Source organism: Zingiber officinale, chromosome 2A (genome assembly GCF_018446385.1).
Source record: "Zingiber officinale cultivar Zhangliang chromosome 2A, Zo_v1.1, whole genome shotgun sequence".
Classification (NCBI taxonomy): domain Eukaryota; kingdom Viridiplantae; phylum Streptophyta; class Magnoliopsida; order Zingiberales; family Zingiberaceae; genus Zingiber; species Zingiber officinale.
The window spans coordinates 22,681,983-22,704,940 of record NC_055988.1 but is presented as its reverse complement, the minus strand read 5'-3'; the positions used below and the strand labels follow the sequence as shown (position 1 = coordinate 22,704,940).

Below are 22,958 nucleotides of genomic sequence, written 5' to 3'. Positions count from 1 at the left end.
AATTTCATGACATTTATCATAAGGAACATTATGAGCATATATTTAGTTTAGGTTCTAAGCTTCCTAGGTCTACAAATCATGTTGTAGCCGAAACATGCAAAGCCTAAACCTAGGTTACAAATAGCATATAAACATGTGAACCCCAAACCAATTTCATATCATTTATCATAAGGAACATCATGGGCATATTTAGTTTAGGTTCTAAGCTTCCTAGGTCTACAAATCATGATGTGGCCGAAAGTCATGAAGTGTGAAACTAAGTTCTAAACCAAAGACAAGCATAAGAATATCATGTTAACTTCATATCATATCATAGGGAAAAACATGAGCATGTTAGGTTGAGTTTAAGCTTGCCTAGCCCTTTTTAATTCTATCTTGGCCGAAAGTTCAAAGCATGAGTACCTAGTTCTAACCAACATGAAATCATAAGTACATCAAGTTATCTTCATACCATATCATGAGGAAGATCATAAGTAGTTGGATTTCTGTTTAAGTTTTCCTAGGCTTTTTAAACTTGTCATGGCCGAAACCCTAAGGTGGGGTTCATCTAATTCTAAGTAACATACAAGCATGAAACACCAAGGAAATATTCATATCATGTCATAAGAAAGATCATAAACATGTTAGATTTGAGTTTAAGCTTTCCTAGGCATTTAGTCTCCTCATGGCCGAAACCCTAATGTGGGGTTCATTTCATTCTAAGTAACATACAAGCATGAAACACCTAGGAAATGTCACACCCCGGAGGAGTCCCTATCAGAAGAAATTTCGACAGCATCTCCCCTGTACGGCGGACAATCTGAAACTTTCTACATCCCATATACCTCAGCCACATGCGGCTGGAATAATAACAGAAATAAAACAAACATATACATAATCATCACACGCAGTTAATATAAATTTCAGCCTCTGGCTGACACAACCACGCAGTATATAAAACATGCAAACAAAGAATAATACCATGACTCGAAATCCACCCTACTCCACTACACTCGTAAAACTCAAATCCGATTTACTCACCTCTTCTGCCATCCAGGCAGGCATGTAGTAAAACATATCGAAATAAAATCCATCAACACATAAAATTCACACCAGATCCATAGTATCAAAAATCCATAGTATCAAAAATAGAATAAGTCTGAACATAGACTAAATAAGAAGAAAACCAAAAGATTACTAAGCCCTCGTGGTCAGTAGGGGACTAGCGACTGGAACTCTCTTCTGACAGCATCAACCTGGAAAAAATACAACAATGAAGGCGGGGTGAGTCCAACACTCAGCAGGTACAACTGATATGCAAAGTAAGGAAATAACACCTAGCACTAATCATGCATACAGTCTCCTGATAAAAATAAAGGTAAATGCAAACCGAAGTAAACAGGAGAGAAACTGTACTAACCAGGACCTGGATATAAGGACAAACAGTCCGAAAGGTATAGAAGACCTGTATGCATGTCAAACATAGGTATCCAAACAATATGCAGCATATAAATGCAGCAAACACAAACACAAGCAATAAATACATCATGCATATGATGCCCATGTCATGGTCACCCCTGACGCCAGTCAGCCAACTCACAACCAAAAGTGGGACCGAGTGGGTAGGGCTGTGACGACCGTGCACTCTGCATCATTACTCCTGATGAGTGACCGAGTGGACGGGATGCTGTCGGAGTACACACATACTCCTACCCCAAATCATAAATGGGGGAGCGCAATGCTCTCATCTCCCGGTACACTATGACGGGGAGGGATCTCTAACGTGCTACATGCTGCGTCACACTACCCCTGAGCGGACCAACGGAGCACCGGAAGAGCAAACTGACGTGCTACCACGCTACGTCATGCTACCCATGAGCGTCACAACGGAGCACCGAACAGTAATGAAACTGGTAATGTGATCGACAATAATGGAGCAATCTATCACACAACATGCAATCATGCGAATGGTGCATGACACTAAGCATGGTAATATACTGAACCAAATCTATGGACATATAATGATGTGCACCATAGTGAACAAATCATATCAAAGTACACTGATCAAATAAGGTATCAAACTTAGGTCCTGAACATGGTGAAACATGGTTATATCACTACCCCTATGAGCATGTGTAATCAGGTACATAACCACACGAAATGCAAAACAAACAATCAATCAAGCAGGTAACAGGTAATCGGGTAGTGATTAATCGAAACAAATGAGGAACATAATTAATGCAACTTGTTAATTTCATTACTATGCATATCAAAGACAATAACTCAAAAGTACCCGCCTCCAATCGAAAAGTCCAAACTGGTCCAAATCTGACTCCGAGATACTCGTCTCGCGTCAAGTCCTGTGTCACCAACATATATACAATTATTTAGCTAAATTCCTATAAATAGCTAAATAAGTTCTTTAACCCTAAATTAGGGCAAAAACCCTAATTCCAAAAACACATAAACCTAATCAACCCAACACAATTAACGAACCCTAATTAAATAAAATCAGTGGGTCCCCTAGGGATAGTTCCTTAACCCTAATCAACACAACCATCGAGTATAATTTATTTACAACAAAATAATCATACCTAACTAATATCAAATTTGAAACATGAACTATAATTTACCATGTATCAAAACGTACCTAAAACAACATGTATCATAATCATGTTCCTTACCTAGATTCGCATGATCATCTAACCAAATCCTCCAATTCAAAACATGCTCTGCAACAAGTATTCAAATACACCTAATCCTTACCTCAAATCATAGCTAAAACTGGTTGCTGCCAAAAGAAATAGCTGCTGGAAAGTGGCTGCCGGACCCAAGAACAATCAACAGCACAAGATTACCCTCGTAATCAGTGATCCGCTAAACCCTACACCTGCAGATTAGGTCAGAAGGGGAAATCAAGAGTGCAACCAAGTGTTACAACCCACTCACCTTGTTGGCTCAGCAGTAAGGAACTAGGGCAGAGGGGATTTAGGCACAGATGGCGTCGGCAGAAGATGAAGAGGGCAGCGTGACAAGGGAAGAAAGAACTCGGTACCTAGGGCTCGGCTAGGGCAGAGAGGAGTCTCGGCGGTGAACACAAACTAGAGCACAGCGTCGGCTAGGGCAAAAAGGAAGGTCGGCGGTGTCGTGAGCCCAGAGGGGAGGAGGAATCGGCCGAAGAACTAGGGCTGAGGAGAAACGGCTCAGCCAATTAGGGCATGGCCGCGGTCGGCGAGGAAGACACGAGGAAGATGGAAGGCGACAGTGGATCGGCAGTGACAGATCGTCGCCGGCGCTGGGGAAAATAGTAAGAAGAAGGCGTCGGCTGCGGAGAGGGAGAAGAGAACACCGTCTTCTCTTGATCCCGGCCTTATGCACGCGAGGGAGAGGAGGAAAGCCGCCGTGGCCGGTTAGGGCAGAAGGTTTGTGGGCGCGAGGGAGGAGAAGGTCTCGGGGAAGAGGGAAACGGCGAGGAAAATAAAGAAAAGAAATAAGAAAAGAAGAAAAAGAAATAAAAAGGAAAAGAAAACTTTTCCTCGTTAAAATGGGGTAGCCTAAACAGGCTTTTCCGGGCCCCATTTTTATCTCCGTTAACTCGTCCGTACGAGCTCCGAAAAATTCCTGAAAAATTTCCAAAAATTCTGAAAAATTCCCTTATTATTATTCTCTATTTTTCGGTATTTTACAGGAAATATTCATATCATGTCATAAGAAAGATCATAAACATGTTAGATTTGAGTTTAAGCTTTCCTAGGCATTTAGTCTCCTCATGGCCGAAACCCTAAGGTGGGGTTCATCTCATTCTAAGTAACATACAAGCATGAAACACCAAGGAAATATTCATATCATGTCATAAGAAAGATCTTAAACATGTTAGATTTGAGTTTAAGCTTTCCTAGGCATTTAGTCTCCTCATGGCCAAAACCCTAAGGTGGGGTTCATCTCATTCTAAGTAACATACAAGCATGAAACACCAAGGAAATATTCATATCATGTCATAAGAAAGATCATAAACATGTTAGATTTGAGTTTAAGCTTTCCTAGGCATTTAGTCTCCTCATGGTCGAAACCCTAAGGTGGGGTTCATCTCATTCTAAGTAACATACAAGCATGAAACACCAAGGAAATATTCATATCATGTCATAAGAAAGATCATAAACATGTTAGATTTGAGTTTAAACTTTCCTAAGCTTTTAAACTTGGCATGGCCGAAAGTTGCAAGAACCTTCCTAGGATTTTAAGCCATTTAAATTTATGGAAAACCATGAGCTACTTGTGCCACAGGTGAGGGAATACTCACATCCTTTCGCTTGTGGTTCCTAAAGAAAATGGTACCCTTGTGAGGAGGAAGAAGAGAGCTTCTCCTTCTAGCACTCCCTTTTTCTTCTCTTGCTTGGAAGGGGTAGATCTTGAAGTCTCCTTCTTGTGGATTAGTATTCTTAGGAAGAAAAACCTTAGGTGGATTTCGGAATTAGGAGAGGGAGAGCTTTAGGTTTCGGCAATGGTGAGGAAGAGGAAAAAGAAGGAAGAAAAATGAAATCCCTTTCTTTCTTTCCTCCTTATGCTAAGTGGGAGGAAGAAGCAAAGATGAACTTTGCCTTCCCTTTCTCCTTAACTCATTTATATTTTTCCCTAATGAGAAACATGTCCCCATTCATCCCCTTAATTCTTCTAATCCCATCTCCTCCTTCATCCTCACGAAAAATGAAAGGAAGAAAGAAGGGAAAGACAATTTGTCTTTTGCTTGTTCTTTTCTTAATCAAGAGAAGGAGGAAGAAAGCTACATGATATTTTCTTGTTTCCTTCTCTTAACCATACTCTTACTTTATCTAAAATTTCCATCCCCCTTTCAACAATAATTCATGATGGCCTATTGGTCATTCCATAACTCCTAAAGTTTGCCATTTAATTAAAAGGTTCAAGGTTCAATCCTTGACCTCACCTCTTTTCTTTTTATATCTTTTTGGTTCTATCTCCCTTTTTTATTCTACAAAAAAAAAAGGATACTCACATATATATAACTACTAGATTTCATGGGTGTTACAGATCTGAGCCATCCGTTAAAGATCTAGTCCATCCGACCTAAGGGAGAGTAGATCCAGACCCTAGCTTAAGATCAGCACCTTCAGATAAGATTTTAAGTGACTTTCCACCGTTGATCAAGCTCCAATTCAATTTTAGGCGTCCGTTCAGATCTGTATCAGATTTAAAAGAGAAGCTACAGTAGCTTCGTGCTTCGTCGACTCCTCCGCACAACTTTGTGTCACGCGTTCTTCTCTAGTGAGTTCCGACCCCTTCTCTGATCATCTCTCAAGCTTCGACATCAGTGAAGAGCTTCACGGCAAGTGGATTCCGATCATCTGGAGCCTTCGGTGGGCATTCCCTCCGACACGATTTTGCTTCCGACGATACTCTGCTTCCACGGATCTGTTGGGCATTCCCTCAGATTTGTGATTCCCTTCCGACTAGAGAGCATTGGCGGCGTTCCTCCATTGCTACTAAACCGCATCCGACGACAATCCATCATCCATAGCTTCATTCCAGATTCAGAGTTTGTGGGCTGCAGAAATCCATCTTTCAGGCCAGGTATTGGTTTTGGGGTGTTTCCAGCTTGTCGGGGGCATTCCTCCGGCGATATTGAGCATACCTGGAGCTGATTTGCCGCTGAGATTCTTCGTTGATAACCGGAGTTGGGCGTTCTCGTCTCCGGCCTCTTGTGTGACGGCAAGAGTGTGAAGATTGTTAGATTGGTTGTGAAATTGGATCGGTTTACCATTTTATTTCATTTTGTTACTGTTTTATAGCTTAGAACAGATTCCTTTTATGTTTGTTATGTTTTTATGCAAGTAATTTAGCATTTCATTACCTTGTTGAATCTTAATTTGTGTTTAATTTGTGCTTGGTTAATTGTTAAGTTGGTTAGAATTAAGTTAGGGTTTAAAGTATGCTATAGGTTGGATTTATTTCTGTCTCGCTATTTCATATTTAGAGTTAACGGTATTAATGATGAATTCATTATGTAGTGTGACGATGCGTATGGATTAATCGGAGATACTTAGTTAGATTTTACTATTGATTTAGATTAGTTTCTTATCCGCTTGCTTTTCATTTATTTAGATTTAGATTCAAAGCTTAACCCCCCCCCCCCCCCATTTTTATATTAAAACCCCAAAAATAGAAATAACATATGATCCTAAGATTACATCATACCCGTAGTTCCTCGAGAGATTGATCCTGGGCTTGTTATTACAACATCATTGTGTAGTTAAGGGGTTCGGTGGAAATCATTTGTTAATTTGATAAGCCTATTCGTGACACTCAATTTTTTGGCTTATCAAATTTTGGCGCCGTTGCCGGGGATACGGTGTTTGATAATCTTAGGATTGTTCATTATTTTGGAAAACTTTAAAATTTTGTTGTTTTGATTGCTTTTATGTTCATATATCCATGTATTTGATTTTATATGTTCCTGAGTCTTCTAATTTTATTTGCTAATTGTCAGTGTAAGAATAGGAAATTCCTTTCATGGATCCATATTATCAGCATTTTGGAGATTAGAGGGAGAGTTATTACGATCAGCCTCAGACTCAGTTCTATCAGTTTGAATCTCAGTACTACCTACCTATGGAGCAGCGGAATATGAGGATGTACAAGGACAATTTGCAAAGTCAATTTGGAAATTCAATGAACTTATGCAACAAATGAGAGAGCATCAAGAGCAACAATTTGCAAGGATATAGAACATATAGAGTTAGTTAGATCAAATTTCATTATCCATCAATCATTTGCAAACACAAAACTCCAACGAGGAGATGGATAGTAGAGATTCTGTCGGGCCTGACCCTACTTCCATTTCTTCACAAGAATTTTCTAGTATTATTTGTGATGATGATGTAGTTGTTCAAATTTCTGATTCTACTAATAGTGTTGCTTTAGATAGGTATTGTTATTGAAGATAATTTAAGTGTAGGGGATTGCTTACTGGAAGCATTACCCCAAGAATCACCAAGAATAGAGGATGTAAGTGTAGGGACTTGTGCTATGGAGCCAAGCACCCAAGAATCACTACATGAAGTTATACACTTATCATAACTAGAGTCTGAGCATTTACTTGGTGGAAAGAGGTAACAATCACCACTTTAGGTACCTTTCAAGATGACAAGGTGAGTATTTTTTGTGATTTTTTAGAAAATTTAATAGAGGTACCATTCATTGATTTTATTAGATGTGATTCATTTCTCGATATATTTTCTACCCACACTAATATTCTCCTATTTTCTTCTTTTCCCACATGCGTGTAGGAGGTGTTTTCTTTGATTGATGTTGTAGGAGAACATAAGCTTCCGGAGTGAATGCTTACACTGAACCGCCTTCGACCTCCATAAAGAATGGTGAAAGGAAAAATGATTAATAAGAAGAATTTGAGTGGAACCATGATTACTCCACTACCGGCATGGATACTCCTTTTGAACCTTCTTCAACCACCGGGAAATGAAAGGGGAGTTGGTTTCAATTTTGTTTCTTTTGCATTTTAATTCATGCTTTGTTAATAAATTCTTTGTGTGCTACTGTCCATAGTTTCATATTTTACATTTGCATTTTGTTTCCATACATTGCATTTTGTTTAGTATACATAGCATTTCAATTTCGAATAAAATTCTCCATGAATTTTTCTAGTAATATTTTTAAGATGGTAAAAGTGTCTTAAATTTGATCATCAATTTTAGGTCATGTGACATGATTGGATTTCTACTTACATGATATTGGTTAAAATGGTGGTAAATTCCATTTTGATTAATTGAGCTTGATTGCATTAAAAAATTACCTAGAGAGGACCACGCTAAGCCTAATCACTATTATATTTTTGTGTGACATGCACTCATAGCAATTGAAACTCTAGAACTTGCTTAGTTTCTTTTCAAAGTCATAATAGCATATGTGTGCATGGAGATGAAGGATATTTGTCTTTTTTTTTTGTTCCTTCATAAATTCTAATTTCTTTCCTCACAATTTTCTTTAAACATTCTCATCTAGCACTTTAATCCTTGATCATCTTTTCTTGTCATTCTTTAATTGAGAGCTTTGGTTGAAATATTTGATGAGTTAGATTTTACAAGATGATAAAGGATTAAGTGTGGGGGAGGTGTGTAGTGTTTTTGAATTTTTAGATGCACTTGTTAATGGTTGGGAAAATTCAAGCCAATGATGGAGTTTTGGAAGAATGCTGTTATGAATTAAGTACTCTTTAGATTGTATGCTAAATGTATCCATATCTTGAGTTTATAATGTCAAAGAGTAAGCTCCAATGGTTTTGAATTTTGAGACATGATACTATGTTGATACATTCAAGACTCTAGGAGACATATGTTGAAGAAACTAGAATCTGACTATTCTGATGGTGTTGCTGTCCAAGAGCTGTGCTATAGCTTTTAGGGAATTTGTTTATCATTAATCCTTAAAAAAATCTGGAACAGAATTGCAGAAATTTAAACATTGCTTTGAGGTGCAGGAATACAAGTTCTGAAATTTCAGAAACTGATCAGTGGGCATTTTGAGTGCAGAATTTGTTCTTTAATTGATCATTTGATATTCCAATTTTCTCTATGAAGTCTATTTTCAATTGATTCAAAGCTTTGGAAGAAGTAGTGTAATGCATCATTATTATGTGGGAAATCAGATACTAAGTTGTCATGATTAGATTCACAAAAGCTGAGATTTTAGATGAAATGTCTTAACAAATCAGATTCTGATTTCAAGTTGTAGAGGCAGAAATGAAGGCAGACGGTGATGAATTTCAAGTTGTGAAGTGATACTTAATTCAAGGATTGTAATCTAAACTTTGAAATGGAACAAATGAAGACAAGGAGAATGATTGCTGCCAGGATAGGAGTAAATGTAGTAAAGACAACAGCAAAACAATAGGATTTAGCTTGAGAGTTGTATCAATCTATTATAACCAGTTCTCAATTTATTGAGAAAGTTAGTGAAGATCCTGCACTTTATGTGAAAAATGTTTCTCATCTCATTCCATGTTTCTTTTCAAACTGAATTTTACAGAGTCTTGAAGTATCAAGTTGCTCAAACAATGAGGAAAACTGGAAAACAGTGATGCTGATTTGCTAGTTATTTGACCATTACGGTTAAAATTCAGAATTGAATTAGTGAGCACCATTTTACTTATTAAGCACTTGAAGACAGTATCATTGAATCTGAAAATAAGGAAAGAAAGGGTAGTAATTGATACTAAAAGCAGTATAGAGAAAGAAGCTGGAATCAGATTGGTGCAAATACTTTTGGAATTAATTCATGGGATCTGAATCATAACTAAAGGGGTTTTCTAGTTTAACTAGTAATGTGTTCTATCTACAGATGAAGAAACAATTTTAGAAGCTATTATAGGGAGTTAGTTCAGAAGGATAGAAATGACTAAAAAATTGCTGAAATGCAGAAACTGAAACTAGTAATTTCAGAATTCTGAAATTGTGCTGTTGCAAATCTGTAAGGAGCTAGAAGCTGCTGAAATTTTGTTAAATCCTTCAGCAAACCATCCTTCATTCACTCAAAAGTCTTGAAGTTCTTAGGAATTTAAATTTAGAAGATCTAAAGATCTGAAACTGTAATAGAAATGAAAACTGCTGGACATAGATTTTGTATGGATTTGAAAACACACGAAATGAGTGTGCTATCCTAGCTAACCAAGATTAATTTTGTTTTCAAGCCTAAATTTTCATGAATCCAGCTAGGATCTCTCTACATTTCTGACTCTAAAACTAAGAACTGAGCTACAAATTCCTGAATCCAACCATGTATTCTGAATTTAGTTTGTGGAGTTGTTGTTTTCAGCTTTAGCATTCTGATTTCCGAATACAGATTTGGTTTCTGAATTGGTTGAATTCTTGGAGTTGCTGGATAGCTGAAATAATCTTGGTTGTCTACCCATTAGTATCCAAGAGCAAACCAGAGTCATGAGCTCAAGTACAGTCTTGTTCTGTGTAGGAAATGAAACTGGAAACCAAGTCTGCAGTTTGTCAAGTTGGTATCAAAATCTCTGGACAGCCTTCTCATCAAACTAAGCTATGGAATTCTATTTTTATCCTTGCAGTTGAAGAAGTTTTGAGATGAAAATTGAATCCCTAGAAGCTGACCAAGAATTGAATCTCTAGAAGCTGACCAAGAACTGGATTATGGAAGTTGTTGAAGTTACAGCAGTGGACTTTTACAGCAGCAAGAAGTCTACAAAATGAGTGTCAGTGCAGTTTGTGCCAAGTTCTTGTGCAATTCCCTAATTAGTGAAAGATTCAAGCTAAATTCTTGCTCACTCATTGACAAATGGTTTTTCTTGAATCAATCAAAATCCTGAAAATATGAAAAATACAACTGAATTGAAGTGCTGGAGCTGAAATTCAGAAGCTGCAACTGAATATCATTGCAAATCAAGCAAGAAATGGTGATTTCTTTATCTAAATAACTTTTTGCAAGTGTATGAAGTTTGATTTGGAACTTCACCAATTAGGAAGGTATCATCAGACATTAAATTTTGCAATTGTCCTGAAATTCTGATACAAGTTGGGATTACTTTGAATTCCATCTAAGTTGTTACCTCATAGGATTGATATACTAAACAATCAAATGCTGAATGGTATCAGAATTGTTTACTTGATAAGCTGGAATCTGATATCAAAAGCTATAGTTGGATCAAATGGTGTTCTGAAATATTGTTGTTGAATTACAGATGGAGAAGTGAATCCTTTGTTATTTCTGGAATTAATGAAGTGCAGTAATGAATTTGTGCCAACCTTTAAATTCATTTGTTGATCAGGAAAAGTTGTAATGATCTGAGTTCTTGCTGGATTTAAGGTTCTTAATCAAGTTTCTTGGTTGTTTCAGTTATGAAAGAATAGGAAAAGGAAAAGAGAAAACAAAAACAGAGGGGTTCCGACCATTGTAAGAAGTGGAAACTCCATTGATTCAGGCTGCTTGAATTGGAAAAGTAGAGGTATGAAAGAAACAAGAATCTGAAACAATCTGTTGGCCACAAACTGTATTATGATTTCAGACTAACAACATTGTTTTTGTGTCATATGAGAATTTTTATATTTGAGATGCATCTCGAAATTAGCGGGTCATAGAAGTATAGTTGTCATCAGTGAGCTATTGTGGAGACAAAGAAGAAATATGGAGCATAAGTAGGAAACAGAAATTGACAAAAATTCAGGAAATTCTGCAACTTGGCATCTTAAATTTGTTTGAAGCAAATGTTCATGTTACTTCTGACCGAAATATGAATTTTAATTGAGATATGAATTCATAAGTTGCAAAGAACCTGAAGAGCTGGATCAGTAATACATAATGCTGAGGAACAAAATTCAGAACCTGCAATATTTTGAATTAGATTCTAAAGCCTGTATGGAAATTTTAAATCTATTTGTGATGAGTGTTTAAATCATTGACTGCTGATGTAGTATAGAATCCTGAAGTAGAAATTATTTCTGGGACTGAAGAATGCTATTAGTTGCTATAGTGAGAAATATTCAGGAAATGAGCAAGTCAGTGCCAAATGATTCCTTTTTCCAAACTAATTATGTAACAATTCCGAAACTTAAGACTAGGGTCTGAATTTTTGAAATGTTTCAGCTGGTTTCTGCAGTAGATAAACTCCGAAAAATTGTGAATGCAGATAAAGATTTGAATTACTGGTTTTGGAGATGTGTTGATTGAAGGTTAAATTCTGTAATCAAGCTGCAGGAGAGGCTGAATTCTTGATGAATCAAACTGAAAGTCCTATACAGCAATTAGCACTATACTTCTTTGTGAGATGAAATCTTTAGCACAATTTCAGATTGCTTAATTCTGGAAATCTTCATGAATAGAATTGAGAGGCTGGAATTCTGATTGTTGCTGTTGATGGTATCAATGTTGTGCAGAACTTTGATTTTCGGAGCTACATTGTGACATAAAATGTGCTTTGCTTCTTGCATATGTGCAGTAATTTCAGAATCCAAGCTTATTTAGCAAACTAATTGAATGTTCAGAACTGAATTGCAATGAAACAGAATTCATTGTAACTTTGAATGTTCAAAACTGTGACTTTGTTGTTGTGCCAAACATTCAAGCCATTTCTAACCAGAAACAGTTTGAATCTTTTCTAATATCAAGTTTGTGTTAAAGGATGCCTTATTTCATATTGAAGTGACTTTAAAGCTTCAATTCTGTAACTTGAGAATTTCAGTAATGAGTTTTAACAATATAGATTTCCGATTTTGTTTTTGAATTAGGAATTATAAGGATGAATTCAGACCTAAAAGCTTTCTTGCAACTGCTGGGAGTGACTGAATTGGTGCAATGGTGAAGATTTTTTAATTGCTTTAAATCTGATTTTACTGGAACTGTAGATTGTTGAAGTTGCTGATTTTTCCAGCTGCATTACAGTGCTGAAATCAGTATGTTGGATTGTTTAGTAGGGATTCAAATGGATTGTCTTTCGGAGGATAGATTGAATTAGAGTGTATAAAAAGTATATTTCTTAAATGCTGAAATTGAAACCTTAAAGTCAGTTATCTGATTTGATACTTTTGCTAAAAACAGAAGTAAATCTTTGGGAGGTCAATTGGATATGGTACATTGGCTGTTAGGATAGCAAAACAGTAAAGAAGAAGATGGAAAAGTGGCAATAGCATGGGTACATGTTATGTTTAATTGTCCGAGACGGACAATACTTTAAGTGTGGGGGAGGAAGCTCTTCTCCATGAGGTGATTTGAGATTATTTTTGAGTTTAAAAGTGATGGAATTCAAGTGAAAAAAAAAATAGTGAAGAAATTTTTATTTTGGCAAATCAAGAGAGTATCAAGTGTGGAGATAGAGTATCAAGAATCTTGAATTCTCATCAAATTGAAGGAGAGGTTAGCTTGATACTTTGAAGTGGTAATGACAAATGATATTCATCTCTTTTAACATCAAAATGGATCAACTCATCAAGTATATTCCTCCAATACTCTTATCTTCTCAATTTTTCATTGAATTCTTTTCTTTTGCCTATTTCATTCACTTTAATTGTTCTTCTTGCTTTCATTTCAATTCTTGTTGATAAATCCTTTTGATTCATGTATGCTATGTCTTATAGTGGTGGAGAATTAGAAAATAAGCAAACTTATGGTAGTGAAATGTTGTGAGTTGCATTGAGTGAGCTCCACTTATACATGTTTGAGTGTGAGAGATAGAATAGGTAAATCCCTTGTGAGATTGCATCTTGCTTAATTTTTGAATTGGATTGAAACTACTATACCTACTGATTTTTGTTTGGATTATATTCATGATTGTTTGCGATCTTTAGATGGTCTTAGTTAAATTCCTTTTACTATCTTTAAGATATTACTAGGGAATTTGTGTGGAGATGATTTTTTTGGTTTTCTTTACTTGCACGGGACGTTCAAGATTAAATGTGGGGGATTTGATAACCATAATTTTACTGTATCATTTTGATTCATACATGCATGGTTTGATGATATATTCATAGATGAAACCTATATATGCATCACATTTCATGCATTGTTTTTATACTTGGACTTAATTGTAAATTATCTTATTTTTGTGTTATTTGATACTAATATTTTATTCTTATTTTGTATGCATCAAAGGATCTTGAATGTGGATCTATTCGAACCGAATTTGTGCTCGAATCGGAGTTTAAACGAGAAGATTAAGCTGCGGAGCATTATGGACCGTTCATCAAAGATCAGAGAGATCTGAGTCATCCATTGAATATCTTGTCTATCCGACCTAAGAGAGAGTAGATCCAGACGCTAGATTAAGATCAACACCTTCAGATCGGATTTTAAGTGACTTTCCACCGTTGATCAAGCTACAAATCAATTTCAGCCGTCTGTTCAGATCTAGATCAGATTTAAAAGGGAAGCTACAGTAGCTTCGTGCTTCGTCGACTCCTCCACACAGCTTTGCATCGTCTGTTCTTCTCCAGCGAGTTCCGACCCCGATTCCTTCTTCGATGATCTCTCAAGCTTCGACATCAGTGAAGAGCTTCACGGCAACTGGATTCCGATCATCTGGAGCCTTCGGTGGGCGTTCCCTCCGGCGCGATTTTGCTTCCAGCGATACTCTGCTTCCACGGATCTGTTGGGCGTTCCCTCAGATTTGTGATTCCCTTCCGACTAGAGAGCATTGGCGGCGTTCCTCCATTGTTACTAAACCACATCCGACGGCAATCCATCATTCACAGCTTCATTCCAGATTTAGAGTTTGTGGGCTACAGAAATCCAGATTTCGGGCCGATTATTGGTTCCAGCTTGTCGGGGGCGTTCATCCGACGATGTTGAGCATCCCTAGAGCTGATTTACCGCTGAGATTCTTCACTGATGACCGGAGTTGGGCGTTCTCATCTTCGGCCTCTTGTGTGATGGCAAGAGAGTGAAGATTGTTAGATTGGTTGTGAAATTGGATCAGTTTTCCATTTTATTTCATTTTGTTACTGTTTTATAGCTTAGAACAGATTCCTTTTATGTTTGTTATATTTTTATGCAAGTAATTTAGCATTTCATTACCTTGTTGAAGCTTAATTTGTGTTTAATTTGTGCTTGGTTAATTGTTAAGTTGGTTAGAATTAAGTTAGGGTTTAAAGTATGCTGTAGGTTAAATTTATTTCTGTCTTGCTATTTCATATTTAGAGTTAACGGTATTAATGATGAATTCATGATGTAGTGTGATGATGCGTATGGATTAATCGGACATACTTAGTTAGATTTTACTATTGCTTTAGATTAGTTTCTTATCCGCTTGCTTTTCATTTATTTAGATTTAGATTCAAAGCTTAAACCCCCCCCCCCCCCCCCATTTTTATATTAAAACCCCAAAAATAGAAATAACATACAATCCTAAGATTACATCCTACCCATAGTTCCTCGAGAGATCGATCCTGAGCTCGTTATTACAACATCATTGTGTAGTTAAGGGATTTAGTGAAAATCATTTGTTAAGTTGATAAGCCTATTCGTGACACTCAATTTTTCGGCTTATCAAGTATCGTCCGACCGTCTTCTCGATATCACTCGGTCTCCCTCGGCATTCACTCGATCGCCAGCTTGTCATCCGCTCGACATTATTTTTCGTGGCTCGGTTGAAACTCATCTCACTCGTCGTTCAGTCAACACTCGCCCACTCACTGCTCGGATCAAGGGCTCTACTCTCATTCACCTTCGATCTCACGGGCTCCACGCCCGCTCCATTCACGAGATTCGCTCCCACTCACCTCACGGGTTTCGCTCCCATTCGCCATTGACCTCTTGGTTTAGATTGACATTGTCTCTGTTGCCTAGATGGCACTTTCTCATTCACGCGCTCGGCTCTGCTTACCCTTCCTCTTTCCATCCACGCGGCATTAGCTCGGTCTCCCGCTCAACATTCTTTCGGTCGCTTGGTCGGCATCTTCGTAGCCGCCCGATCAATATCACCCTAAAACAAAAACATTTTGGATACAAGTCAATCGCAAGAAATCTTCTCTAACCGCATAAAAATGATAAGAAATCTACATGCAAACTCAATTTGATAGATGTTCGAAGCAGCTCCATTTCCATGCGCTTATTGTTGACCATATATCTGAATATTTGCCAAATTTTGAATCTATCGATTAGTTCCCTCATTGTCCATGGTATAAACAGGGATTTGACTGTTCTTAATGTTCCTCTTTGGGTCATCTCTAGGATTCAGATTATCTGCATCTTCCTTGTAAATTTTCACATATGTTCTGACACCTGCCAAAATCAAATTTTCTACCATAAAAAGCTGATAATTGTTCTTGACCACTGAGTCGAATATGTTTGTAAAGTTCAATGAGCATGCCAATTTGTACCTGTTACAAAGTTTTCATTTAAATACAAAAACCAATATTATCCAGTGCAAAAGCGCACGAATAGATGAAGCAAAGAAGTTTATTTGTTTCGATAGACAAAGCATAAATTCCACAAACTCTAAATTTAAAGAACAGAGAGATACTTATGAATGACAGAAACAACACTTTGAAAATAGATTAAGAGATTGATAGACACATGAAGTAGGAGGGTCGTAATCAAATTGCTAAACTATAAAAGTCATCTAGGAGATGTTCATTGAGGTTCTGAATAAGTCATCTAGGAGAACGACTTTTGCACGTGCACAACAAGTGGATGTTGTAGATATACCTAGATGATAATGGTGCAAAAAAACCAGGCGTTATCTCATTTGAAGCGATAAAAAGTGTTCATCCTGGGGGGATCCACTTCGCGATCCTCCGCTAGATGAATTCAAGATGGGTATCTTTGTCAAGATGGGGATGAAGGCTCCTCTCAATTCCAAATCGGTCTTTTCTAGTCTTTAAAATATCCCCTCGTCGCACGTGAATAGCATCATAATCACCAAGTAGGTGTTTGATCTGCAAAAGCATTTGTATTTAAAACCAATATCAGAATTATGAGAAACTTTCAAGACTAAGCCAAGAAATATTCCCAAATAAAAAGACTGCATAGAAACATAAGAAGCATTATAAGCCAGGCAGGCCTCTTACGCGAATAACCTACAAAGTTCATTCTTGTCATATTTTATGAATCTACTAAATCTTATTGCGTTGGAGAAATTCTCCAGTGGTATCTCAATATGCATCCTTTGTCTGTCACAAGAACAAATTCATCAAATGTTCTCATGTCACACGTTTGCAAGACTTTTGTGCAAGTAGAGCAATGAAACTAAGAAAGAGTCACACGAGTCCAACACCAATTATTCATTTGAATGTCATAGAAACATCAGAGCTCATGAAAAAAAGTGAATTTCTCTTGAAGGGTTTGTGTCATAGAAACATCACAACCCTCACAAAAAGTGAATTTCTCTTGAAAGATATTTTACTTGTATTATGAGATAGTTATCATAGCTATTTTGCAAGTCAAATAACACATTTGGAGAACCAATACCTTATCTGCTACATTCCTTAGTCTTTTGGCAGCCATCATAGGAAGAAAATCATGTGGTAGCAAAACAGAGCTGTGATTGGTTCGATCCTTGCACTCCATAGACCTGGATGTTCATCATGGTCAAGACTAGAGCTTGAAGATTCAAAGATCACCTAGCAAAGTAACAGACCATTTAACCATGGCGACATCGTGGGAAATAAAGAAAATTTCATGTGTGGATTACTTCATTATACTCAAGAGGTTGAATGTCTTGATTTGTTTCAATGAATTTGATTGAGATGAAAATCTTTAATCAACATCAAACATTTAAATTCACATAATCACAAAAAAGAATGCCCTATACATGGAACAACAAGGCACCAAATTCAACGAGTTTGCTAAAAATGAGTTGAGATTCAATCATGAAGTAAATTAGTTTCTATTGACTTCAAATAATGTAACAGGAGTTGAGTAATTGTACATTCCATCTGTATTTGGATTTCCGCTTTGGTGCAGGATCCCCTTCTTGTTATGTGTTGGATTGAGGCACATTCTAGAAGGCATCACAAATACTCTGCAAATTTTTTAAACAAGCATAATGTCAGTACAAAACAACTATTAATTAATTCCTCCATCTAGAATTCTTCCTACAAATTTTTTATACGCAAGGAGTGAACTTTAACACCCAAATCAAATGCTCAAAGGCAAATCTTCATAATCCCAGAAACTTGGAGTGTTCTTAATTCCAATTCAACGAATCAAAGAAGATCATCCACAATAGTGATGGAATATTAAATCAAGGTAGTAGACCAGAAGAGAAATTGATGGGACCTTCCGAGGAAGAGGGCTTCTTGGAGGGTGCATCGGAGGCTGGACTCTTGGTGTCGCAGTGCTTTCCGGGGCAATCAATGCGGTCGCCCCAATACAAGTACTTGCTCTCCACCACCGCCTTGGCGGCTTCCCTCGACGACGCGGAGGAAGCAGGGATCGCAGAGGAGAAGGCAACCCAGAGGAGCGCGAGGGCAGCGGCAGAGATGAGGAAGAGTTATATGACGAGGTGCCGTTGGAACCGAAGAATCGCCATAACAGTGAGAGTCCGAGGTGTCGTTCACTAAATGCATCAATCTACGAGACGAACTAATTTTGTAATGATATTTGAGAATATACATTAAAATCTATTAATGGGGATGTAGCTCAGATGGTACAGCGCTCGCTTAGCATGCGAGAGGTATGGGGATCGATATCCCGCATCTCCATAAAATATTTTATTAGTTTATGTTTTTTATTGTGTATGTGAAAGTAATAAAACTCTTTATATATAATTTTAAGTTTTATTATGCTTGGTTAATTGTTTAGTGTTTGGTGCTAAATTAGGTTTACATCTTGCTTTAGATCAGATTTATTTGAGTCTCGTAATTTCATCCTTAGTTTGATGTGTGTTGATGGATTTATCATAAACGTAGTGTGACAATGCGTAATGATTTGTTCATTGGCACATAGTTATGTTTCACTCTTGCTTTAGATTAATTTCTTAATTGTTGTGTTTTCCTCTGTTAGATTTAGATTTAAAGCTTTTAAACCCCCAACTCCATTTTTATATCGAAAACCCCCAAAAAATAGGAATAAAAGACAATCCTAAATTACATTCTACCGTTGGTTCCTCGGATCGATCCTGGGCTCGTTACTACAACATTATTGTTTAATTAAGGGGTTCAGTGGAAAATATATTTGTACAATTTGATTAGCGGATGTGACAGAATCATCTTATCAAATTTTGGGATTCTGGAAGTGGAATCGACTCCGACCACCAGAAATTCAGGGGAGTTGGTTCTATCTCACTTTACTTTTTCTTTCTGCTTGTATATATGTCTTTGCTTTGTTTGCTGCTTGATAGTTTATTTTTAGCTTGTCTAGTCAGCTTTCATAATAAAATTCTCTATGCATTCTTTTTACCATCTTAGAAATTGTGAAAGTTAGTTAAATTTGATTGTCAAGTTTGATGATTTATTGTCATGATTAGATTCTTGGATTACATGTGATTACAATTTGATGATGGATTCTATGTTTGATGATTAATTTCAAGTATGAAACTTAAATAAGGCATGACATATAACTAACCTAAGCATTATCATGACATTTCAAATGATAATAAAATAAATATGATGTCATGACATGGCATATGACAAACAATGTATGGCAAATAACATATATAGAAAATACCTAATTCTAGCCTTAGTTGCCATTTTTGATAATTTTGATCATTTTACCATAAATTCTATATTTCTAAGTATAATAGACCTAAATCATATACTAAAGATTTTTAGATCACTATGTGCCAATTAGATTGACCCTAGAAAACTCCTCAAATGTGGTTGGCACATCCTAATCACCTTAGGAATAATTTTTAATTTCATTTTCAAGGCTTGATTACACCTTGAAAATTCCTAAAATGCCACCTTTTGCCATGAGTAGGTTAACTACCTATCCAATTAAGGTTGGCACACCCTAAACCATCTAGCGTGAAGGAATCACGCTCCTAGGAACCCAATACTTATTTGAGCTCATTGGGTTCACTAAATATTCACTAGGGATGACTTCCCTAGCAACCCTCCTAATGACCCTCCTAGGCTTTAAAGCCTTGGTCATTTGGGACTCATCAAGATCAACTCTAGGGATGACTCCCCTTGTGACCTTGGTGATGGTCTTCTTAGCCCTAGGTCTTGTTCCATAATCGAATGGAACATTATGATAAGCGGGCTTGACCACTTGAGACTTAGGTTTGTGACCCAAACCTCTCATGTCCTTGGGCTTTGATTTTTGACCCTTAGACCCTAGAGTTGACTTCTCCAAATTCTTAAGAGCCTTTTCTAAAGTGTCAAGTCTTGACCTCAAGACTTGATTTTCCTTCTTTAGTACCTCAAGCTTTAATTTTCCATTTTTCTTTGAGGTATTCCTAGGCATATGTCAAGTTGTTTTGGGATTCCTATCTAGGTTTTCCTTAACCTTAGATGAGTTAACTCTAGGGTTGGCATTTCTAGTATTGTCCTTATCTAGGCTAACATGTTTGGCACCTAAGCACATGTATCGGTTTCTATGGTTATCATGCTTATCATTATTGACAATTGCAATAAAACTACTAGCATGTGTCTTATTAGAATTGCAAGAATGTGCCTTAAAGGATACCTTAGGGTTTGCCTTAGCTCCCCCCATAGATGTGCTTGGTCTCTTGTCCTTGTGAGGTTGCCTCCCCCTTGGACATTGACTCCTATAATGTCCCCTTTGCTTGCATTGGAAGCACACCACGTGCTCCTTGCCCTTGCGTATCGGGACTCCGGCTTCCTTGACTTTTGGTGCCGGTGGAGTCTTCCTAATCCTCTTTGGACATTTACTTTTGTAATGCCCATATTCCCTACACTCAAAGCACATTATATGTAATTTACTTGAAATTAAGTTGCTTGAGTTACCTAGGGTTGAGGATGGATATAAGCTCTCTCCTTCATCCCTTCCGGAGGTAGAGGCTTCTTCTTCTTGCTCCAATCTTGAAGAAGAACTCTCCTCCTCTTCTTCCTTAGATGTTGAGTAGCCCTCAACTTCTAATTCCATATCTCCATGATGTGAGCTACTTGGCTCACTTGACTCCTTTTCACGACTTGAATTGGAGCTCTCCTCATGGAACTTAGCCAAGTTGTTCCACAACTCCTTGGCATTGTTGTATCCACCTATCTTACACAAGATATCATTAGGTAATGAAAATTCAAAGATTTTCGTTACCTCGTCGTTGATTATGGATTGGTGGATTTGTTCCTTCGTCCACTACTTCTTCTCGAGAGGTTCTCCTTCTTTATCCACCGGAGGAATAAAACCTACTTGTACACAATTCCAATTTACTAGGTTAGTCATAAGAAAATACTTTATTCTTACCTTCCAATACGCTAAGTCGTCGCGATCGTAGAAGGGTGTTATCATGACGTCTTCTACAAGTTGATCCATTCTCTAGCTCGTGCTCCCCCGGGTGTTAATCCGACGAAGAGCGACCTCGCTCTGATACCACTTGTTAGGATCTTTGGATCGCGGCTAGAGAGGGGGGGTGTGAATAACCGACCCCAAATACTCGTTTCTTCCTACAATTTGAGTTAGCGCAGCGGAAATAAAAGATAGAAACGAAACAGGAGAATATCAAACCTCAAACGCGATGATATAACGAGGTTCGGAGATGATACTCCTACTCCTCGGTGTGTCCGTAAGGTGGACGAATCCTATCAATCCATCAGTGGATGAGACCCGGAAAACCGCTAATAAAAACTCCTTCTAGGTGGAGAAACCTCGCACAATCTCTCTTGCAAAAGAGATCGGAGTACAAAATAAAAGAAGAAGCCAAGAACAATATGAATGTAAAACACCTTGCTTGCCTTCTCGTTGATGAAGCAGAAACTTCACGGGTGCCAACCACAAAGAAGAATCGATCGCTTGAAACCGAGAGGAAGCTCACACGAAGCTTGTGAATGGAGAAGCAAAGCTCGGATCGCAAGGAAGAAGAAGAAGTCGCTCTTCCCTGTAGCCCTCTTATATGAACTGCGAAGAAGAAGACACGATAGAGATCTAGGTGCTGCGGACTGGACCGATGGGCCCACCCCATCGGTCCGATGATCTGATCGTCCACCCAGGACCGATCGATCGGTCCTCAGGATCCCAACTCACAGAGTTGGTTGTGCCCGACGGTGGACCGATCAGGCCCTAGATGATCGGTCCCCAGGCGATCCCAACTCTCACGAGAGTTGGTTGCGAGCCTGATCGGTCGGGACCGATCATGTCATTCCTTTTCCCAATCTATTTGGTTTCTGATCGGTCACCAGATCGATCAGATGACCCAGTGTATCACTGGATCGGTCAGCAGACCGATCCAATTTCCCAGCCTTAAACCTAAAGCCTTCCTGATCTAGAGAACGAGCTACCGAGCCCTCTCTGACCTAGTCCGGAGAACGAGCTACCGAGCCCTCTCCGACTTCCACGTCCGGTCCAGAGAACGAGCTACTGAGCCCTCTCTGACCTAGTCCAGAGAACGAGCTACCGAGCCCTCTCCGACCTCCCATGCCAAGCTTCCATACTTGGACTTTTCCCCGTGCCAAGCTCCCTGCTTGGACTTTTCCCGTGCCAAGCTCCCTGCTTGGATTTTTCCGTGCCAAGTCTCCATCCTTGGACTTTTCCCGTGCCAAGCTCCCTGCTTGGACTTTTCCCGTGCCAAGTCTCCATACTTGGACTTTTCCCGTGCCAAGCTCCCTGCTTAGACCTTTCCGTGCCAAGTCTCCATACTTGGACTTTTCCCGAATCAGGTCAACATAAGTCGGGTCAACCAGGTCAACCTTGACCAAAGGTTGCACCCACAATCCCCAAGTTCCTATTCTTGTCAAACATCAAAATATAACTTCTCTATTCTTGTCAAACATCAAAATATACCTCGAGTCAGTCAACTCGAGTCGGGTCACCCAGGTCAACCTTGACCTAAGGTTGCACCAACAAAAAGAACTTACCTAAAATGGTCCTACTCAATACACTTAGAGTGTACTAGCGTAATTTATTAGTCAAGATAAACTAATACCTAATTACACTACGACTATTCCAATGGTTTGTTCCTTTCCATCTTAGTCGTGAGCAACTGTTTATAATTTATAAAGAATTGATAACATGATCTTTTGTGTGTGACACCACACACCATGTTATCTACAATATAAATTAATTGAACAACTACACTTAACAAATAAAATGTAGACATTTAACCAATGTGATTCTTTTATTTCAAAAATAAATGTTTACAAAAGCTAGGCTTTTAGTATACACTCTAACAATCTCCCACTTATACTAAAAGACTAAGCTACCATATCTGCTGCCATACATCTGATTCTCATCCCCTCCACATGCCGATCAAAAGCTTTCGCTGGAAGGGCTTTTGTGAATGGATATTCCAGGTTATCACTTGATGCAATCTAGGCGGCAACAACTTCTCCTCGTTATATGATGTCTCGTATTGGGTGGTACTTGCACTCTATTGTGTT

The 22,958-nt window shown here is 38.1% G+C and overlaps 1 long non-coding RNA gene and 1 pseudogene across 1 annotated transcript; both read right to left on the bottom strand.

Annotated features, from left to right (window-relative positions):
• Nucleotides 1-2,278: 2,278 nt before the first annotated feature.
• On the bottom strand, nucleotides 2,279-3,472 carry LOC122040936. The gene is made up of 3 exons (XR_006128753.1): nucleotides 2,929-3,472; nucleotides 2,746-2,869; nucleotides 2,279-2,339 (listed from the first exon to the last, which is right to left on the bottom strand). It is a non-coding gene; the product is annotated as an uncharacterized LOC122040936 (long non-coding RNA).
• Nucleotides 3,473-15,610: 12,138 nt separating this feature from the next.
• On the bottom strand, nucleotides 15,611-17,028 carry LOC122043584 (annotated as a pseudogene).
• Between the last annotated feature and the right edge of the window lie 5,930 nt (nucleotides 17,029-22,958).